The 13,793-nt window shown below is 44.0% G+C and overlaps 1 long non-coding RNA gene across 1 annotated transcript in view; it reads left to right on the top strand.

The window, feature by feature from the left end:
* The window catches only part of LOC139081059 (uncharacterized), a 37,281-nt gene extending 23,865 nt beyond the window's left edge, over positions 1–13,416 (top strand). Inside the window, exon 3 of the long non-coding RNA XR_011536012.1 lies at positions 13,195–13,416. This is a non-coding gene — a long non-coding RNA (uncharacterized lncRNA). The remainder of the gene's footprint in view (positions 1–13,194) is intronic.
* The last annotated feature ends 377 nt before the right edge of the window (positions 13,417–13,793 follow it).

The following is a 13,793-nucleotide window of genomic DNA, read 5'->3' as shown; positions in this document are numbered from 1 at the left end:
GCATATGTACTTATAAGTGTTATGTCCCCTGATGGAGGGTCCCTTTTATCATTATATACTGCCCCTCTTTGTCTCTCATTGCTTTTTTTATGTTGAAGTCTGATTTTTCTGTTATAAATATGGCAACACCTGCTTTGTTTTGCTTGCCACTTGCTTAGGCTATTGTCTTCCATCCCTTCACTCTGAGCCTGTGTTTGTCTTAAGAGCTGAGATGTGTTTACTAGGGGCAGCATATTCTTGGGTCTTGTTTTCTAATCCTTCCAGTCACTCCATGTCTTTTGATTGAAGAATTCGGGCCTTTTACATTTAGAGTGATTATTGATATATGAGAGCTTGATACTGTCATTTTATCTCTTGTTTTCCTGTTGTTCTATATTTCCATTTTTCCTTTTCCCTTGTATTTCTGACTGCCATTTCTGTTTGGTGGTTTTCTCAGTTTTCTCTTTATTTGTGATTTGTCACTCTGCTCTGAGTTTTTGTGTAGTGGTTATCATGAGGTTTGTATAAAAGATCTCATAGATGAGATAGTCCATTTTCTGATAGCTTCTTATTTCCATTAGTCTAAATAGGTTCCATCCCTTTCCTCTTCCCCTTCTGGGTTATTGTGGTCACAAATTGTTCTTTTCTGTGTTGTGAATTTGTGACTAAATTGAAGTGATTATAGTTATTTTTGATGCTTTCCTTCCCTTTGTCTTTTATGTTACAATTAACTGCTTACTGACCTATTCTGATATAGACCTGTAATTTTCTGATATCTATTTATCTCCTTGCTCAAGGTTTTGTATACCTTTGTCTTTTTGTTAGGTAGGAGGGCTTCCTTTATCATTCTTGTAAGCGATGTCTAGTGGTGATGAACTCTCTTGACTTTTGTCTATCTGGGAAAGCTTTTATTTCTTCATCATATCTGAAGGATAGTTTCACTGGATAGAGTATTCTTGGCTGAAAGTTTTTGTATTTCAGCACTTTGAATATATCATTCCACTCTCTCCTAGCCTGTAAGGTTACTCCTGAGAAATCCACTGAAAACCCGATAGGGATTCCTTTGTGGGTTGTTTTCTTCTGCCTTGCTGCCCTTAATATTTTTTCTTTGTTATTGACTCTTGCCAGTTTTAATAGTATATACCTTGAAGAAGGTCTTTTTGCATTGATGTAATTGGAAGTTCTATTGACTTCACATACTTGTAAGTCTAGTTGCTTCCCCAGGTTTGGGAAGTTCTCAGCTACTATTTCTTTGAACAAGCTCTATGCTCCTTTCTCCCTCTCTTCTCCCTCTGGAATACCTATAATCCTTATGTTGATTTTCCTAATTCAGTCAGATATTTCTCAAATAATTTCTTCATTTAAAAAAAATCTTAGTTCTCTTTCCTCCTCCATCTGAAGCATTTCTATATTTCTATCCTCTAAATCACTAATTCTGTCATCCATAATGTCAGCTCTGTTTTTAATGGATTCTATATTTTTTTATCTCATTCATTGTGTTCTTCATCTCCAGAATTCCTGTTTGGTTTTTTTTTTTAGAGTTTCCTTCTCTTTGGTGAAGTATTCCTTTTGTTAATTGATTTTATTCCTGAGCTCATTGAACTGTCTTTCTGAGTTTTCCTGTAACTTATTTAGTTTCTTTATGATAACTATTTTGAATTCTCTGTCATTTAGATTGCAAATTTCTGTGAGTTCAGGATTGGTTTCTGGAGACTTGTCATTTTCCTCCTGCTCTGAAGTGTTAATATAGTTCTTCACGGTGTTTGATGAAGTGATCCTTTGCTGGTGCATTTCTGGTGGTATCAGGTTGCAGATTCCACCTGCCATTGCTGGGGGTGTGGGCAGGAACTGTTTTCTGATCCTTTCCCATCAACTGGAAGTTGTGTGAGCAAGGCTACTCTGCGTTTGCCCAGGTTGGCTGTAGCCACTCTGCAGGTTGCACTCATGTGTGCAGGGCCTCTGTGCTGGGCAGGTGGGTTGTGCACCATAGGTGGGGCCTCTGTCTTTGGCAGGGAACTAGCTGAGCTGCTGCATGCTAGGCGGGAGGGGGCACCTACACGGGGGTGGAGCCACCACTTGGTGGGTCCTGTGGGCTGCTGTGCTCTGTGGGTGGGGGCGCCTTCTGAGCGAGCAGGGTACCTTCTCGCCTGTGCTGTGCTAAGGGTGGCAGGTGCCCACACAGGGGCTGAGGTGCCACTCAGTGGATCTCAGAGTGCTGTGCTCTGCAGGCAGGGGCACCTTCTGAGTGGGCAAGGTGCCTTCTTGCCTGCGCTGTGCTAGGGGGGAGGAGTGTCCATGTGGTGGCTGAGCCACCATCACTCAGCATAGAGCATTCCCATGGGTGGGGTTCTGTGGCACATTGGGCACTCCCACCAGCCAGGCTGCAACTCTGAAAGCATTCACTTGGGCCAGGCTGTCCCCACTTCCTCTTACAGTTGCACATGGCTGCTGTGTGAGGATTTGTGAACTGGCTCTCTGCTGCTGGGGAGAGGGAAGGATGTGCTTACTTGGTTCCACTGCCTCCTAGGGATCCAGTCTACCCGCCTTCAGATGTATAGCTGCATGGATCTCTCAGAAGTCCTGTTGTGCTATGCAGGGAATCCTCTGCTGGTTAATGAACGGCCATTTAGTTGTAACTTAAAGGGGAGAGACTGAGGGAACAGCTCACCCTGCCATGATGCTGATGTCACTCTCAATTCTCATTTCTAAGTGACTACCATAGATACGTAGAAAGGTTGTGATTTTTGTGTTTTTAATATCCATGTACATAACTTAACTTTCTGCTGGACTGGAATAGCTTGTCCAGGCATTCTCCTGGGTTTTTTTAGGTATAGCATCCATTTAGCTGAACAATGATTTATGCACCCCCTCTAGGATAATTATATCTTTTTTCTCTGCCTTCTGACTTATGTCACCCTGGCTAGAACTTCCAGAACAATCTTATGTAACAGTGGTAATGACAGGTTTTTGAGTCTGGTTCCTTATTTTCAGGGAATTCCCCTACTGTAGTTATTCACAAGTGGGGACTTTAGAGGCAGCTGGGGTTGAGGGGGGAGCACTGGTTATTTGGAAGAGCCCCACAAGCAATTCTGAAATGGCCCCCACCACACCAAGATTAGGAAAAACTGCACTAATGTTTCACTCAAATATTTAAGTGTTCATTTAAGATAGATATCATTGAATGAAGTGTCTTTTGTTTCTTAGTTTACAGAGTGTTTATCAGGAATTAATGGTGTAATGGTGTAGATCTCTCTCTTGACAGATAGACAGATAGAGCTATAATCCACGTACTGTACAATTCACCCATTTAAAGTGTACAATTCAATGATTTTTAGTATATTCACAGAGTTAACCATCACCACAATCAGTTTTAGAACATTTTCATCACCACAAAAAGAAACCCCATACCCATTAGGAGTCACTCCCTACTCCCTCCCCTCCAGCCCATGGCAACCACTGACCTACTTTCTATCTCTATGAATTTGCCTACTCTGGATCTTTCATGCAAATGGAATCATATAATTTATGGCCTTTTGCATCTGTCTTCTTTCACTTAACATCATGTTTTAAGGTTCATCCACATAGTGGTAGGAGAAAAAGCCATTTTCCAATTTCTTTCTACTAAGTTCAGCTGGTTCAGCAACCCAATGACACAGATAGCAGTGCAATGAATGTCCTCGTGGATATTCCTGGTCCCCATTCCTGGTCCCACAGTGTCCTAGCGGAGCCTCACGCACAGCCCAGGTTTAATGACCTTACAAGATTTCTTCTCCACACTTTTGTTTGGAATCTACAAATGCATCCTCTGAAGTGTATGGTTTGTTCACAGCTACCCAAACTGACTAGCCTATAGTAGCCAGGAAATTGAAGGCTTCAGGTGCCTTTCTCAGCCAAGATCCTCAAGTCTGGTTCTGAATGGTTTCCATAGCTCAAGCACCATACGAAAGGTCTCTGAATGTGCAAGTTGGCCACGGCTCCATAAAGGCATCTTACTATCAGTGAGGGAACTGAAGCTCAGAGAGGTTTAATTATTTGCCCTAGGTCCCAAACTCATAAGTGGCAGCAGCAGAATTTGAACCCAGCTCTTTCTGTCTCCAATCCTGGGCCCTTAATGACTGAGCGATGAGCCAAGACAGCTTCTCACACTGGGGTGCATTGGCTCAGGACAGCTGGGAGGTGTCAGAAGCTCCTCTGTGGCCTGGGGAGCACGCTGCTTCCTGGCGTCCTGTGCTCACCTGTTCCCACCTCCTCACACCGCTATGATCTCATTCCTTGCCACTGAAGCTTGTAACAAAAGCCCTTTCTCAACTGGGGCCAGAAGGATCTTTCCAAAATGCTAATCCGTTCATGATGCTCCCTCCCCACTGTCAGATCCATGAATGGTTCCCTTTGCCTCTGTGGTGGACCTCCTGCCTCCCTTTTGCATTTCTCCACTTGCTCCCTCTGCTGGTCACCCACTGCATGCATTCCACTCCAACAACATCATGCCATCCATCCCAAAGCCTTCACCCTCCCTTGTCGTTGCTCAAGTGGTACCCTTGGCCAGCATGCCCTCATCTCAATTCTTGACTGTGTTTATCATCCCAGTGCCTAGAACAGTATCCAGCACATCAGAGGTACTCAACAAATGCTACTTGTTGGAATGGATGAATGAGTGGTTGGAATGCTTTGGTGTGGATTTTTTAAATAGTGAACGCAATCAGTTAGAATGACCAGGTCATATTTAATACCACTTATTTCAATCTGCTGAATGGCTTTTGAAGAGACACGGTTTTAAGATTCTGTTCTTGGGGCCAGCCCCATGGCTGAGTGGTTGGGTTCACATGCACGCTTTGGCAGCCCAGGGTTTCACCAGTTCGGATCCTGGGCATGGACATGGCACTGCTCGTTGGGCCATGCAGCATCCCACATAGCACAAGCGGAAGGACCTATGACTAGGATATACAACTATGTACTGGGGGGCTTTAGGGAGAAGAAGAAGAAGAAAAAAAGAAGAAGATTGGCAGCAGATGTTAGCTCAGGTGCCAATCTTTAAAAAAAAAAAAGATTCTATTCTCATTAATAGTATATCCCTCCCTCCCTGGAAGAAACCCCCAATGTAATAGAAGGGCAATTGCTTGGAAAATTGGACCAAGATAGTTGCAGGCTATTATGCAGTCTTATAGTTTCTGCCACCTTTGAAGTACGAGCAACAGAGATTGAGTCCTACCACCAGGCTTGCCATTTCTACAAGTCTTCCATTTTCTAGTGCCCAGTGGGGAGGACAGGGTCAAGAAGAATGGACAGAGCCTGCAGTTGAGGTCTATGGTGTGTTGGGCCCTGACTAGGCATGTTATAATCTTTGTACATAAAGCAAATTATTGGCCAGCTGAATTCATATCATAATAGCCCATGACTTTATGGGCTTTATCATTAATACTTTTCTTAATAACTTTATCATTAATACTTTTGTATGTCTCTGAATATAAATATCAACCCTATTCAAAACCCTTTGAGCGATAATTAAGCTGTGTGTATCATTCTGGCTCATGTTGGGCAACCTGAGTAGACTGCCATAACGGATGGAATGGGCCTTGATTTCTGCTTGCCAAGCAAGGTCTTGGAGAGGAAGAAAGATGAAGGCTCAGAGAGAAGCCCAAATGCTTGAGGGTTGCACACTTGATTGACACCAAAGCTGCTTGACAAGAATGCCTGCCAAGGTCTTTGGTTCCTGATGCAAGCTTTGCCCACCTCTGAGGGTGGATTCATTCCAGGTTAATATCAGGGCAGAAAGAGAACTGTGAGCTTCTGTCTACGGAGCTCTGTCTATGGAGCAGCATTCCTAACCAGAAACATCCTCTCCTTGATGCAGGTGCATGAAGCATCCCTCAGGGCAGGAGACAAAGACACCCTGTCGGAGGTGTATAGCTAGTCTGTGATCTGCTCCAAGCTGTACACAGCCTGGGTGGGAGACAATGTTGAGTCATCAGTGATGCAGGCACATTGGCTCATGGATATTGTTGTCATGACTAATGTTGCCATCTTAGTTAGACCTGTGATGACATACTTTTCTCTTTATTTTTGAGGAAGATTAGCCCTGAGCTAACATCTGCTGCCAATCCTCCTCTTTTTGCTGAGGAAGACTGGCCCTGAGCTAACATCCGTGCCCATCTTCCTCTTCTTTATATGTGGGACGCCTACCACAGCATGGCTTGCCAAGCGGTGCCATGTCTGCACCCAGGATCCAAACCAGCGAACCCTGGGCCGCTGAAGTGGAATGTGTGGACTTAACCGCTGTGCCACTGGGCTGGCCCTCCCATACTTTTCTTTTTTAGGAAACTAATTAATTTCTTTTAAGAGACAAACATGGGTGTGTTCAAAGCCCTTGCTGGCTCTCAAAAGTTGGGGCTTCTTTATCTGTTTTTGCTGTGTTTTATTTTGTTTTTTTAGAAAATTCCATTTATGGGTTTTTTTCAAAACTATTTGTCCCCAGTAAGAGTCCCCATTGGTTAAATTAGAGATTTTTTTTTTTTTTGGCTGGGAAGGATTCTCTCTGAGCTAACATCTGTTGCCAATCTTCCTCTCTCTTTTTTTTGCCTCCCCGAAGCCCCAGTACATAGTTGTCTATTCTAGTTGTAAGTCCTTCTAGTTCTATGTGAGCTGCCACCACAGCATGGCTACTGACAGACAAGTGGTGTGGTTCTGTGCCCGGGAACCAAACTTGGGCTGCCAAAGTGGAGTGCATTGAACTTTAACTGCTAGGCCATCAGGGCTGACTCAGTCAGGGCTTCTTTAGACTTGCCCAGCAGGAGTGAGAAAGCCCGGGTGAGATGTTGGGCTCCATAAAACCATTTAATAAAAATCTCCAAGTAGGGAGATTTAAATCTGGGAAATCTCCCTAACATAATCGGCTCTGACCAAAACTAACTATGTTTACACTGGATCTCTGTTTGGAACTCAGCAGAATTAGTCTCGCTGTCCTCCTTGGCAGTAGAGTGAAAGGTCAGGGCCTCCTGACAAACCATAGATACAACGGTACCTCGCGCGCCCCTTTGGCTGTGGGTGTCCCTCCTCTAGACGGTATCTGGGAGTTGGGAGTGTGGACTGGGTGTGGGATAATTACACCCTCCTCATGGCAAGATGCTGCTCCTCCCAGCAGGTCAAAGATCTCTTCTTCCTTCTTCTCTTCCTTCCATCTCTCAGAAAAAGATATGGCGGGGGTGGTGTGTGTGTGAGAGAGATTCCTTCCAGTGCTCACTCTAAAAGTAGGAGAAAACAGAAATCTCCTTGATCGTGGTTAATGACTGGACAATGGGTGAGCTGACTGTGTCTACATTTTCTTAGATTTTCAAAGAACCATATCTCAAACTGGGATAGAGATGGTAGGATTTTTGGGGGGTGGATTTGTCTTCCATTTGATAAATATTTGTGACAGCAGAGACAAGGGTGAAGCGTTCCAGGAGAGAATGGTATGTGTCCAAGCCCCAAATGAGAATTTGGAAAGCCAAGAGGTTGAGTTTGGCTAGTGTGGAGGACATGCATGGAGAAGAGAGTCCAGGGAATCTAGTCCAGAAAGGGGCCTCCAGACAGGCTTCATGAAGAACCTCCAATGGCAGACTGAGGGGCCTCAACAGAGAGCGACTGGAAGATTCTCCTTCATCAGTGGTCATGATGGCATGACTGGGGGCTGGAGTAACAGAAAATAGTGTCTGCCTCTCTTTTTAAATAGACTTTTATTTTTTAGAGCAGTTTTAGGTTCGTGGCAAAACTGAGTGGAAGGTACAGAGATTTCCCATACACCTCTTTGCCCCCACACACACCCAGCCTCCCTCACTATCAATATCTGATACCAGAGGGTACATTTGTTACAATTGATGAACTTACATGGACACATCTTTGTCACCCAAAGTCCGTAGTTTACACTAGCGATCACTCCTGATGGTGTATATTCTATGATTTTGGACAAATGTATAATGGCATCTATCCACCATTACAGTATCGTAAAGAGCAGTTTCACTGCCCTGACAATCCTTTGTTGTCTGCCTGTTCACCTTCCCTTCCCCCAACCCCTGGCAACCACGGATCTTTTTACTGTTTCCATAGTTTTGCCCCTTCTAGAATGTCATAGTTGGAATCAGTCAGTATGTAGCCCTTATGGACTGGCTTCTTGCACTGAGTAATATGCATTTAAGTTTCCTCCATGTCTTTTCATGACTTGATAGCTCATTTCTTTTTAGAGTTGAATAATATTTCATTGTGTGGATGTACCACTGTTTATTATCCATTCACCTACCGAAGGACATCTTGGCTGTTTCCAAGTTTGGCAAGGGTAAAGGAAGCTGCTATAAACATCCGTGTGCAGCTTTTTGTGGGGACATAAGTTTTTACCTCCTTTGGGTAAATACCAAGAGGTGCAATTGCTGGACCATAAGAGTTTGTCTCTTTTCATTTGGGAAGATCCTCATCTCCTATGTTAATGGGAGCTGTGGGTAATTAGAAGCTTCCTGTGAAGATAGGTTAAGGAATGATGGAACCAGATACCAAAACTTGGAAGAGATAATACTACAGACAATTTAAAGTAATTAAAAATGAGGAAATATTCCTTTAAAAAAACTTGATCAATGATTCTAATGCTTAATAACTCCATTCCAAACTACCTTTTGAAAATAAAATTGCTAAAATGAATGAATGCCTGTTACACCCAGGAAGAATTCTCCCAAGCCTGCGCACCTGTCCCAGCCTGCCTGTCCTCCCACTCAGCCCCGGACTGGCTGCAGGTACTCATCTGCATTAATTAAGGGTGAAAAGTAGCAGCCCAGTTACCAAGCAACTTGATTCAGTAAGTGGCTGTATTCTAATTGGTTAACAAAGGAGTGACGTCATGCCTGCAATTGGGCTGGCACGAACTGCTGCCAATTCTTCAAGATGGCAGTTGAACAAGGCAGCCCTCTTCTTGCCAGGAGATGCAGTTTCACTAGCGTACTTGGGCCTGAACAGCAAGGTGAGGAGTGGGACGCTGTGCCTTGTCTAGTATGTGGGGCTGGCCGGGTCTGTGCCCTGGTGACCCTCTGCATTCCTCAGCGGCGGACTTTCTCCTTGGGTTTACTCGAGAGTGAGAAGTACATTCTGGGACTGTGGGAAACGTGTGTGACTCAAGACATGGGTGGCGGAGTGTGCTAGGCCTCTGCCAGCCTGTAGAACCTGGCCACCGAAATGCTGGTGGCTCGCATCCTCACGTGTGTTGCCTGCATCACTGGTTCTTTTTGGCTTGTGGCTGTCCTTCTGGGACTGGAATGTCTGAAGTATGGAGGCTGCCAGCGAAGTTCTTTGGAGAGAAGCATGAACGTGGCAGGGGAGCTCTCTTTTTCCATGCTGGACTCACCAGTTTAGTGCCCATGTCCTACATCACCCATGTCACCATGCAGAGGTTCTGGGGCGCTGAGTTCCCAACCAAGGTGCCCTGGTGGGAATACGACAATGCCATGTTTAGCGATTGGATTGGTGGATTTTTCCTTTTGACCAGAGGACTTCTTTTGATCATGTCACAGCTCTATGCCAATAGATTGGCTGAAAAACCAACCTCATTTCTTTCAAAACTGGACTTTTCAAGAAAAGTGCCTTTTGTTTACTTTTTAAACTTTGTTAAAAATGGACTATTGACCTCAAGCTTTCTTAAGAATGTGTCCAATGCAGAAGTTGTTTTCCTTTTCTTTCAGAAATTGGACTTCTTCCTCTCCTTCTCTCCCTCTTGTTTTTTCCCACCACAGATTGGCTTAATTTTAATCTGTTGTTGCTTACTATTAAATATCAATTGAAAAAATTCCCTTAAAGGAGCAAATTTATACTCAATTTTCCCACTTCAGAATAAAGTATCACACCCTAGGAAAAGTGGGTGCCTGAAAAAGTCCACATGCTCTCATGAAGGTGGGAGGCGGGAGAGCAACATCGCAAACAATGGACACCATCAGAAGTTTAGGAAAAGGGAGGGCACAACAACATAAGGTCTTATGTGTAGCAGGTAACAGAAACTATGGCAAAGTCATCATTGGAGGGTTCATTTTTTAAAAATTACTAATAATTCAACCAAGTGTTCAAAATGAGTGAGCTTTAGGTAGAAGGGGGAAGGCTCTAGTTAGGACTGTTTCCTGATGGTGGTTCTGGGCCCACAGTACCAGCATTCAGTAGGGACTTGATAGAAATGCACATTCTTAAGCCCCAACCCAGACCCACTGCATCAGAAATGCTAGATTGGTGTCCAGGAAACCATGTTTTATGTGCCCTCTGGGGAATTCTGATGCTCACTCATGTTTGAGAGGCCCAGCTTTGCAGAGACTTCAGGCCTGGTGGGAAGAAGGAAGACTTCTGGGGTCTGAGGTTGCCAACAAGGCTACTAGCCAAGAGATCATCAAATGTGCAGCGAGGAGTGTTGGAAACCATCTCTGCTACACCAGTCAGTTTTGGTCAGGAAAATTCCAGGTATTTCAAACAGGAAGGATTTAATACAGGGCATTAGGTATTGGAAGAATGGACTGGCTGAGCAAGTGAAGGTCAAGGAGAATTATTCCTGGCTTTCAGGAGATCAAAAGGCTGCTGAAATTCCAGGAAACAGCAGCTCATGTTCATGGCTGCCCGTGCAACTGAAGCAGGGAGTTTTAGGAGAATGGTTGGAAGGCAGGAGAGAGTGGACAAGCAGAGAGGGATGAACATGGGTTAACAACAGATAACACTTCAGGCTGGATGTGATTGATTCTTTTGCAGGCTTCTGCCCCATCTCTCATAACACCATCGCAGCTCACAGGAGTGGCTGCCAGCAGCCATGGTCATTCGTTCATCTAGGAAACACCTATGGAGTGTCCCCTGTGTGCCATGTTTCCACCACATGATCCTGCTATTCTGGCCGTAGCTGAATTTCCTGGGATTGGACTCTGATCATTGATGGACCAATCACATTCTTTCCCGAGAAATTGGGAGTTGTACAGTAGAGCTTGGCAAACATCCATGAACTTCTTCTACTGCTCAGGATCACAGATTGGCATGGTTCTATTCTTTTTTGGAGACTGACTCAACTTCTCCTTAGATTCTGTGAGCTACCCTAGGACTCTTCCAATAAATTGTTTTGCTTGTTTGTTTACTTTTTGGCTTAGGCCATGGTTTCTCAGATAGGCACTATGGACATTTGGGGCTGGATAATTCTTTGTGCTGGGGGCTGTCATGCACATTGTAGGTTGTTTAGCAGCATCCCTGACCTCTATGCACTAGATGCCAGTAGCACTCTACTCCCCAAGTTGTGACAACCAAAAATGTCTCCACACATTGCCAAACGTCCCCCGGGGGGACAGAATCATCCCAGCTGAGAATCACTGACTTAGACTAACTCAAGTTGATTTCTCTTATTTATTATGAAAGAGTCTTAAGAGCCTTCATATACCCCAACATCTCTGGAAGACACAATTCTCTTACTCAGGAGATCTGAAAATTGGATGAGCAATAAGCTCTATATGTGTTAAACACCAGCCACATTTAGATGGCTTCCGGTGTCTGAGGATGACATTCACACCAATTCTTGTCAAGGATCCAAAGGGTCGTGGTTCTCAAGGAGGAGCAAGTGCTGCTGTCCTGAAACGGGAAACCAGTCCTGATATGGGAAGACGTACAGTGACAGCTTCCATCCATAACCAGTAGGGTCTAGAATCAGTCTTATAGCCATAGATGGCCATTTCATGGCCTTCATCATACCTCCCTATAGAGTTGACTGGGCTTCTTGCCAGGCTTCTTCCCTAGGGCTCCTTTTCTGGCCCAGCTGCAGGCCTGGTTTCTAGGGTCGAGTGACCTCACAGAACTGTGTTGGCCCAACTGTTGGCCCACCCTTTGTGACTTCACCCATACTTCCCAGCCCTTGCCCTATCACGGCTGGAGCTTCCCCTTCTCCCCAGAGGTTCAGTCACTCAAGCCCCAGGATGCGTTGCAGCCCATTCTATCTGCAATGCCAATCAGAGTAGTACTTAACCTGAGGGGAAGTAGTAAGCGGATTAGCTAGACTGTTCCTAGAAAATTCATGCTGACCATTGAAGATTGCCATCATCCAAGGGGTTCATAAATTACGTATCTATCATATCCTAGTATTTTGTGGATTATTGAATTCAAGTTCACCAGTTCTCAGATTTCAGGATTTGTTTCTTTATCTTTCTGAAAATCAAGCTAATACTTTTCTGCCTTCAGTTGATGGCACTTCGACATTTTCTTTAAAATTACAAAAAGAGGTATCATGATCCATGCTGTGGGTTGTAACCCAGCCAGATCTATAGACCAAAGTCTTGTGGATCAGCAAGGTACGTATGAGTCAGCCAAGACGTGAAATAAAAGGATGCTTGGGTAACATTGTTCATAACAGAGAACAGGTGAAAACAACAAAATATCTGTTGATAGGGGATTGGGATATAAATTACAGTCACAGTCAGAGTAGCAGGGGTGACAGCAACGACTAATATATGCTGAGGGCTTACTATGTGCCGAGAAATGTTGAAGAACCTGTATTGTTCCTTTTAGTCTCACAACAATCATACATGAAGACAAAACAATTACTACTCCAGTTTTACAGATGGAGAAACTGAGGGACCGAGTCAAATAACTAGCCAAGGCCAAACTGTTAGTGGCTGTTGAAGATGCCAAGCTTCACACTGTATTGGCTCTGCTACCCTTTCCATTTCATGTACCTTCCAGTCAGAAACAAATTAGACACTGGCTTGGGGTAGGGTGGCAGAGCAGGGCTGGCTGCCTGAGGATTTTGTAAGTCACAGGAAAACTTATACAGTTTATGTAATGATAGGTCTGATTGATACATTACACTTATAACATTATAATGTGATTTCCGTTTTCTACCACAAGCTATGCAAATAAACCCTGCATGTTTTTTGTGGCTTCTGAAGTAGAAGTTTACATTCCAGGAGCTCTGACTTAGTGTGGGATGCATATCCCAGGAAGAAGTCCATATTGCAGCTCAGGAGGAGCCTGGGAATATAAGCTCATCAAGCTTCAGGAAAAACTGCAGCAGACACTGCTGTGTGCTCCCCATAATCTGTTTTTCTTTTCTCCTTGGCACATAGCTGGACTAAATTTCGCAGCCATATAGCTGGTACTAGTCTCTCTTAAGTGAGTAGAAATCCTGCACACCACTTCCAGGCCAGCCTACGAAGTGTCCCGTAAGTGATGCTCCATTCTCCTTTCACTTCTGACTAGATGCAGACAGGTCCAGAGAACTTGCCATCTACCTGTTGAGGACATGTGGCTACAAGACGGAAGGATCCAGAGTCCCTGGGTCACAGCTTGGAGGACACAACATGAGTAAGAAATAGACTTATATTGTGTTAAGTCATTGTTGTTTTATCTCTTGTCACAGCAACTAATGCTCCCTAAATGAACACAAAACTCTTGTGGGGTTTTGGTTGGAAATATATTAAATGAAGGGGAATTGCCAGTTTACAACATTGAGTCGTCTCATTGATGAACATAGTCTACATCTTGATTAGCTTGTCTTTCATGACTTTAAATAAGATTCTTTTTTTCCCCATGAAAGTCTCGCACACCTTCTTTTAGATTCATTCCTTGGACCACTATTGGTTTTCTTACCATTGTAAATAGCATCTTCTTTTAAAGTCATATTTTTTGAAAAGTTGTCACTGGTGTACAGGAATGCAACTGGGTTTCATTTTTAAACATCTTTGTTCAGATATAATTTGTATACCATAAAATTCACTCATTTAAGGTGCATAGTTTGAAGAGTTTTAGTAGATTTATATAATTGTAGGACCATGACCACAATCCAGTTTTAGAACATG

The sequence above is a fragment of the Equus przewalskii genome, chromosome X, assembly GCF_037783145.1.
Source record: "Equus przewalskii isolate Varuska chromosome X, EquPr2, whole genome shotgun sequence".
In the NCBI taxonomy this organism is placed as follows: Eukaryota; Metazoa; Chordata; class Mammalia; order Perissodactyla; family Equidae; genus Equus; species Equus przewalskii.
The sequence above is the reverse complement of the archived record's forward strand: the minus strand, read 5'-3'. Positions and strand labels throughout refer to the sequence as shown.